Here is a 7419-nt window from a genome sequence, read left to right as displayed (position 1 = left end):
CAGGCCTGTCTCCTTCTGCTCCTGCAAGGCACATGAGGATTTCATTGCTATTTCACTAGCACATTGGGTAATAATAATAATATGCAATGTATACTGTAATATTTATGATTTAGGGCTAGGTTCAGAATCCAGGATATCTTTTAAGTGATCGCTATGAACGCTGCAAGTCAGCATTGCACACTTGTCACAATCTGCTATGTATTTATTTTGGACAGTGATGTAAGTAATGCAATTTTATTATGAAAGTTATAAATTGCTGTGCAAAGAAGATACAGTGACAATACAAGCCGTTGTAAAATATTGCAAAGTGCATTTTGGGGGTTTGTCAAAATCTTGCATTTCATCACACTAACTCTATACATACAACTTCTCACTGCGGTGACAAGCCCCAACTATTTGAAATGGAAGAATTCACGGAATAACTGAATCTTTTATTTAATCAGGCTTACCCTGGGCCTGGGCCTGGCGTCTCGGGGGGGGGGCGTCTGGCGACGCAGAGTGGCTGGCCACGATCTCCTGAGGGCAGTGAAGGAAGTCCCTTAGGTACTGGATGCCCTCGATTGGTGAGGTACAGTAGAAGTGGCGCCAGGCAAACTGCTCCTTGACGTAGCCGCATGACTTCAGGGACTGCGAAGGCATGGAGCATGCCATGTCAAGTTCAAATCAGTCGGAGGAATTCAGAAGTCATAGGCCTCACTCACTTGCATCGATTTAATCATTAAACCTAAGGGTTTACTGTCTACTCAAAGTGATTTATAATAGGGGAGGGGTCGGATCATTCCTCACCTGCATAGCTTTCATCACATGAAGGATTGGGCACGTTCCCTGTCAGCAAGCTCGGGATGCTTGGGCAGGTGGACGTCCTTTTTAGCCACCATGACTCCCTCCTTGAGAGGAGCTCGTAGATGGCAATTCGATTCTTCTTGGCATCAGCATCTGCTCGAAGAGGAGACAGAGCGCCGTTAGCATGCTAGCCTTATCGGTTCACTCGCTAGTGTGGCTGACGTATGTGCTTTCGGAGTAGCCAAACAATAAGCCTTAGCCCAAAACGATCTCAGTGACTGTCATTTGTTTCACATTTTGCATACGCTCGGCACACATAACGAGGAAGACCAATTCAGCCAGGAAAATGGCAGCATTGGTGAACATCGTATCTCTCGTACTTTATATCAGCGGGGTTACAACTGTCACGCTCGAAATCACATCAGATCGCTCAAGCCGAAGGCATACAAGAGTTGGATGTGGCAGGATTTATTACACTCGCGATGTTCTCGATTTATTTAGATTTGACACCGGTCACATCTTTACCTTTGCGCTTGAGAGAGACCGAGCCGGAAAGAACGATGTCGTGATAGGAAGCGTTTATTGTCCCGCTCAGAACCTCTTTCCGGATGTCGCCCTCAATTCGCCGTGGGAGTGGAACTGCATGCAGAACTTTGGGCAAAAAATATCAAAATACCATGAGAAAAATATTCTATTTCTTGCGGGTATATGTAATGGAGAAAATGTTGGACTTTTGGTAAGTGAGAATTATTGGCAATTTTAGTTTGTTTTGTATTTTTATTTTTTGAAACCCTAACTGTGATTGGTCTCAGAAACAATCAATTGTCAACTGGGTAGTTTATTTTGGACACGTTGTGAGTCGGAGAGTCATATCAGTTGACCTTGTAAAGTCTATAAGATGTCCACATTTCCATGCTGTCTGTTGTGGACCTAAATTAACGTGCCTATCTTTCTCATTGAAGTGTGGCCTATTATAAAAAGAAAAGTAGGGGCCAGTTCAGCGGGGTCCCCTGAGGGTTGCGTATTACTTTGTTTTGAAATGAACCATATAAAAGTTCTACTTTATTTTGGAGCAGACAAAGAGCTCCGGAAATGCGATTTGTCCTCTCTAGCTTGTAGTCAGCCCCCCCAAGCGTCTGACGATGCTGCCCGTCTTGCAGGACTGAGCGATCAAGTGATCGTACTTGTTGGTATGTAATATTTTTCAATCGTTCAATATGATTATAACCATTAGCTGCTAGCTTGCAATCATCTTCACGTGTGCTGTGAGTACGATGAAAAGGAAACTTCATCGAACTCTTGGTGAAGCGACATTGCCCGCTGCCCTGTGAGAATGGGAATCCCAATACAGGTATACATGGAAAAGAATGAATGGAAATAATAATAGCTATCATCATAATAATAATAAATATAATCATCTAACACTTTTGCAGACATTATGATTCGAGGGGTTTCTGGGAGGTGTCCTTTGAGCCAACGCGATATTCTGCTGCTTGCCGGTGTCACTAGTTTCAATTTCCCCATTTAAAGTAATTCATTGCAGATTCATGAAAGACGGATTAATGGTAAAGCACGAAAAAATTAAAAAAAAAAAAAAATGAAACATTTGTGCATCGCGTCTGACCTCCATGTTGTGCCGCCCGGTTGGGCTCTGTCCGCAGGTCTGAAATGTCACAGCGTAGGCCTATCACGCAATGTTTTAGTAGCTCAAGCAGCTCACTTTTACAGTGGCACACATGTAAGATGAATCCCTGTTGCTTATGTTGTTGCATATTCGCTGCATGGAGTAGCTGCAAAAATTATAAGATGAAAACAGATCACCAGCATGAGTAGGCCTGCAAAAATTATAAGAATGAACAGATCACCAAGCTCTGACATTCAACATGCATTGCTTATTTTGGGATTATAAAAAAAATATTAATGCCTTGCGATTTTTTTAGTATTATATTGTGAGTCTTTTTTCTTCATTTTTCCCCCTTTTATATCGTGGAACATTTTTACCCAAGGCCCGTATTCATTCAGTCAGATAGGGATTGAATTTCGGCACTCTATTTTACTTGTCTTTGCTGATTGGCTGAAAGTAGTCTCATGCTTCTACCACTTTATTGTATCCATTTACTTACTAACACAGTATTTTTTTCCTTACAATTAATTAAAAGATTCATGGTTGCATTATTTGTGATCTGTAGTCTGAAAAGATTGTAAAAATATATTTTTTTGCGTAATGTATTGATGTATTTGTTGCGACTTACTTTAGAGGAGAAGTGTCTCATGGGATGATTTGACTGTCATGTCATTCAGTTACATGGAACAGACAGACAGGGCGTCCACCGGCAATTAACGTAATGATAAGAGTCTACCCCAAAGTGTCTTTTTTTGACATACGTTACTCACGAGGGACACAATCATCCATTCTGTCTCTCCTGAGGTCACAGTGTCACATCTGCCACTCACTCTTCTCTCTTTAAGGACTACTAAAGTGCATACAGACTGTTGGGTACAAATTTAGAGCTCATTCTGACAATTACAATAGCTGTATTGGGGCTCTTTGTTGTTGTTGATGTTGTTGTTGTTGTTGTTGTTGTCATCCCACTAGACATGCAAGGTTTGTCACACGTTGGAATTTGAACTATTTACTACTACTTACAAAGTAGACCTCACCAAGGCCTAAACACTTACCATCTCATGCACCCAAGTAATCACGTATGTGCCGCTTATCAAGAGCTGAGGCTGACTGGAGCAAACAAAAAAAACCCCCCATAGCTCTTCTTTCCCTTGGCCTAATAGCATGGATAGTTTTATTATTAATACAGTATGGTGGAGGCCATTACCAGCTCATGTCTTCATTGTACTTAAATGGGACGTGTTCTGAGGCTATGTATTGACTACATTACACTGAAAGGCTTCAGCCACCCTTATGTACACTTACAATATAACTTTTATTAAATGAATCCATAGGTTCATTGATTCTTGCCAGAAGCTGTTTGGCCTGAGTGTTTTTTCAAATGTAACCGCGACTGAAGATGGTTTCTATTTTATAAACCTCATTGTCATTTATGGTGATGGCTTATTTGATTCAATTCAAGAAATAAGTCACCGGAGGGACAGGAAAGCTTGGTGTTGCCATGGTGACACCTGCATGCATGTAATTGATTCTCATTGCGTGGAAGGGAATGGTTGATGACTGACGAATCATTCACACTGAATTGTATCTTTATTTGAAATTGCCTATCAATATCAAAGAGATTGACCCTCGAGTCGAAGCCGCTCTGCTCAAATTTGCGATGGTCATAACTTAGTTTGCACAATGGCGGGAAGGAACCACAGAGGTCAGATTGGATGCAAGCCCACCCACCCAGCGGAAGAAATCTGATTAGATGACACGCAGATGGCAAGAGCATCTGTCCTATGAGTGCTTGTGTGTGTTTCATCTGTATTAGACACTCTCTAATCAATCAATGAATCCATCAGAGGTTAGGTTAGGACCATTTTATGTGTTGAGCTTGTGGGAACAGTTTTAGGAAGGGCCCTTCATTGTAAAGTCCTGTTTGTTTTGAGAAGACATGCATTTGAAAATAGAATCTATGAGAATCTATTCTCATAGTTTGTCCCTCCCCCCCTATCTGTTGGCAGCCGACCCGATAGTGACTCATGCGCCACGTCACCATGTCTCCCCTCGTCTTTCCTTGTGTTCTTCCTCCGGTGAGCCTCCTTGCTAATTATTGATGGGCTTGATTGCGTCTTTGCAATGAAATAGCAAAGTTCCTCTTGCAGTGTGTGAGTGTGTTGCGTGTGGGTGTGTTGAAGGTGTGTTGCATAGCAGCACAGTCCGAGACGAGCAGCAGCGACATCTGGAGGGTAGACTTGTAATATTTATACAGGTATCTTGTCTCATCCTTGTCATGTTTTCTTTTAAATGATTTTTTATGCTACTTGCTGAAATGTGAACTAGTTTAGCACGCCCGCTTCCACAGTTCAGAGTTTGATCTTGAGTCAGAACCTTGCTGTTTGAGTAAAGCGTCCTTCAAATCTCTTGATGAACTTTTTTTTTTTTTAACCTATCCTAGCTGCCCAGCTAGTATTTATTGATGAATTGATTTGTTTGTTTGTGTGGGGATCTTTATGATGACTCACTCTTGCAGCAAATTGATGGGTTATTTGTCATGTTGAGGCTCACTTAAAAGTGATTCTCAAGAGGGTCTTTCCACTGCCATCGTGACTCAGCACTAATGAAATATTTAAGCCAATAAAATAGTCAGACGGCTAAAAATTGTTATTAGGAAATTTGAAGACGTGTCAGTAATATTTGCAACTAAATGGTAGCAACATATCTTGTTGTTTGAATCCCTTGAGCGCGTTCTACCACAGACCCGCGATCAATTCTTGACTCGAAATATCTTCAGTGTGACGGCTTGACTCTCCCCGGCTTTATGACCACCGTATATATCTCTGCAAGCCTTTATCTGTGGCACACATCTCCTCCACCCTCTGTGTAATCAGCCTCTCAAAACGCTGCTCTGGAGCATTCAAACGACTTCCGCCATGTTTTTCATACTATGCTCCAAAGACTATATTATGTTTTTTAGAGTCTATATATCGTTCTTTTTTATCTACATAAATCAGGAATTACACTGCAGATCCAAGTGCCTAAATGAGTTGAGTCACAAGCAGGCGAGAAAATGAGCAAGGGGCTGCTTCTTCAATCGTCCAGTTTTCAAGGCCATCCTTAAGAGGATGACTTATACATCAAAACAAAACCTGAGGAGTCTAGGAGGTGTAACCAGCTTCACAGCCAAGCACAACACCACCAAGTACCCCCCCCCCCCCTCCACCCGACCGCCTCATTTCACCCCCTGTGTCCTCTGGCTTCAGCGCTCTGTCAGAACCACTCAAGCTAAACATCGCGGGATTATCGCTCTCTCGCTGAGATACACAAACACACACGTTAGTGCTTCGGGTCGGTTCCGGTTCCTTTCCCTCGCTGGACTGTTGATGGTCCAAATTGGAGGTTGTTGTCCCAGACCACGTGTCTTCTTTTCTCTCCCTGGCTGCAAGCCTGGGCCGGCGCGAATGGAGGACATGGGGGTAAGCTATGTTCGAGCAGGGGCTGTGTTGTCTTTGTCCTGGTCGAGTTGATGCCTTTAGCTCACCATATGGGTAGTTGTGGTTCATTCTCTGAACCTGGTGTCCCCACACGAAGGGGTGAGCAGCACGCCTTTGTTGTCTTCTGTGTTATCCGCTTGGTAATGGTTTAAAAGTGGAAGAATCTGTAGGCTTGGCCAATCAAAGGCTCCTCTCGGTGTGAGGCTCTTGATTAACAGTGTGTGTCTTACGCCCAAAGCCAGCAACTGGATTTGAAATTTGGAGGGGAAAATACTCTCTCTCGCTCGCATCTCTCTCACCCCAGTGGACTACTCTCTCGCCCCCCTTCATTGTCACACGAGTCCCGATAGTTGACCCAAATTCCACCAGTGTGACCGCCCCACCCCCAACCCACAGATCTATCCAAAACATCTTAAGTATGGTTTGCCTCTCCACACTATCCTCGAAATATTTGAACCTGCGATGCATTGAAGTAGTTTGAGTCGGATCTAACGGACACGAAATGCAAAACCATTTGATTGAACAGACACTGCGTTTGAGAACGAATGTTTGATTCTGTTTGCCTTGTTTTGCATCATGCTAAGGTGCTTTTCTGACACGATTTTGTCCATGAATAAACATTTGCACAATGTAAGTGTTGGATGACATTGTTGGAAGGATATCGTCAACCTCTTAGAGTCTCTCGATTAATTTGCGACATCAGGCTTGCGCCTTGTGACGACAGTCGGTGACTCTGCAAGTTTAGGCTCCTCTTGTCCCCATAGGAATTGTCAGAGTGAAGATTAATAGCCGGTCTTTTCCATATATGAGATCTTTCCGGCATTCCAGGGTGAAGAAGCTGCTTGATTCTTGAAGTTTCAGCTCTAAATTGAAACTTTCTACCTTTTATCAGCTTGTCACAATTAATTGTAAATAGTTCAGGATGAGACAAACTAATCCTGAAAAATTGATGCATGATATTTCTGATATTTTAAAAGCAGCTTTACCTGTGAAAGGAATACAAGCACGATATAAATTTACTAAGTACGCAAACCCTAGAGATTAAAATATTCGCAATGCGGCATTAGAGCGAATCTTCTTATGATGCGGGATTTTCATATGCTTTCTCAACTCCCTCCTTCGCGCTTGAGAGGAGCTACAAAGACGCCGTGCCCCCACCCCGACCGCCACCATGTCTGGCGCCTATGACGAGTCGCAGCCTGGAGGAGAACACCGACCAGTTTCCTGGGAGGTGAGAACGACAGGAAAAATGATAGTTTGGAGGATTAGCCGCCGCCGCCGGAGACAGCCGAAATGAATCCCCGCTGAACCGCCTCAGCTGGGAGCTCTGTGGAAACGGGATTACTATCATTCAGTTTTCATACCGTATGCGGCTTAATGCGTTTTTAGTTAATATCGCAACGTCTTTAAAAGTCATAAATAGACTCCCTTTAGGACTCAGATACCTGTTGTGTACCTCAGATTGACTGTAAATGGTTGGATGGTGGCAAGACTGCAAAAAAAAGTGTTTAAAATCATTCATATTGAACAAGT

At 43.0% G+C, this 7419-nt stretch overlaps 1 protein-coding gene and 1 pseudogene across 1 annotated transcript in view; one reads left to right on the top strand and one right to left on the bottom strand.

The window, feature by feature from the left end:
• The window catches only part of LOC133162367 (small ribosomal subunit protein eS10-like), a 6889-nt pseudogene extending 934 nt beyond the window's left edge, over window positions 1-5955 (bottom strand).
• pacsin1b (protein kinase C and casein kinase substrate in neurons 1b) overlaps window positions 1-7419 on the top strand; it is a 14823-nt gene that overhangs the window by 2797 nt on the left and 4607 nt on the right.

The sequence above is a fragment of the Syngnathus typhle genome, linkage group LG11, assembly GCF_033458585.1.
Source record: "Syngnathus typhle isolate RoL2023-S1 ecotype Sweden linkage group LG11, RoL_Styp_1.0, whole genome shotgun sequence".
In the NCBI taxonomy this organism is placed as follows: domain Eukaryota; kingdom Metazoa; phylum Chordata; class Actinopteri; order Syngnathiformes; family Syngnathidae; genus Syngnathus; species Syngnathus typhle.
Note: the sequence above shows the minus strand (reverse complement) of the source record. Positions and strands in the feature narration are given on the sequence as shown.